The sequence below is a fragment of the Monodon monoceros genome, unplaced genomic scaffold (assembly GCF_005190385.1).
Source record: "Monodon monoceros isolate NGI ecotype Baffin Bay Population unplaced genomic scaffold, NGI_Narwhal_1 Super_Scaffold_15, whole genome shotgun sequence".
Taxonomy (NCBI): Eukaryota; Metazoa; Chordata; class Mammalia; order Artiodactyla; family Monodontidae; genus Monodon; species Monodon monoceros.
The window spans coordinates 42,241,214-42,242,312 of NW_021703771.1; positions in this window are offsets into that span (position 1 = coordinate 42,241,214).

The following is a 1,099-nucleotide window of genomic DNA, read 5'->3' on the forward strand; positions in this document are numbered from 1 at the left end:
ACACACACACACACACACACACACACACACACACACACACACACACACACACTGTTCCAATAGTAAATATGCTCCTCCTTGAAGTAGCCAACAGATATTACTTTTATTTAATGGATACCTGAGGTCAGGATGGCATGTGTGTATGTGTGTGTTGGAGGGTAACCATAAAATAATGTAAGTGTATGTTTTGTTGTTGCACCCCTAGGTGGCAAATACCCGAATTCCTATGAAATCATGTTAGGATTTTATATTTGCTTGCATCCTGCTGCATGTAAACCCAGATTAGTAAACAGGAAATACTGCAGGAGGAGCTTTCCAAGCAAAACCTGTGGCCCCACTAACTCTTCAGCTCAAGAATGTGCACCTCCTGAACTAAACATTGCCATACTTTTTATGAATGTTTCTAGAAGCCCACTAGAGATAGGAGGCTTGTTGACACGGCATGTATCTTTCCCACCCAGATTGTAGGGCCTTGAGACTACATCACAGCAAGACCTGATTTAATCTTTGTGGGACCTTAATAAGTAACCCTTCTCCTCCCTCAGAGCTAGTCCAGGAGAATTTTTATATTGTATCAGGAGCATGGGATTGGGGAGGGGCGGGGCTGGGCAGGGTAGGGGTGTGGTTATAAGGGTAGAAAAAGGTGCGAGGGAAGGATGCGGGGCCCAGAGAAGGAGTCACATTCTCAGCCTTGCACATCTACTCAGAAACTTCTAAAAGTGAAAGATGGTGAGGGGATACTACTCTGTGAACGGGACTGAAAGGAAAGGAGGGCCCAAGTGGCTCTAGCAAGTCACCTGGTGGGGTGTCTGCCCCTCACGCCTCCCCTCTGTTACCTCCTCAGTCTGCGTGTGACCTGAGTGTAACTTGACTCAGCTGTAAATTGGGGGCACGGTTTGGAGAGAATTTCCTAAGAGACTAAAATGCTAACATTCCTCACTTCTAAGTAATGTTGGTCCTGAACACTAGACTTCATTTGGGAACTTCACTTAGAACTTCCTGATTTATGACAAATATATTTTTTCTTATGGTACAGAAAGTAAAAGAATAGAAAGATAAATCAGGGCCAAAAAAGAAAACAAAAAACAACGAAGCAGCT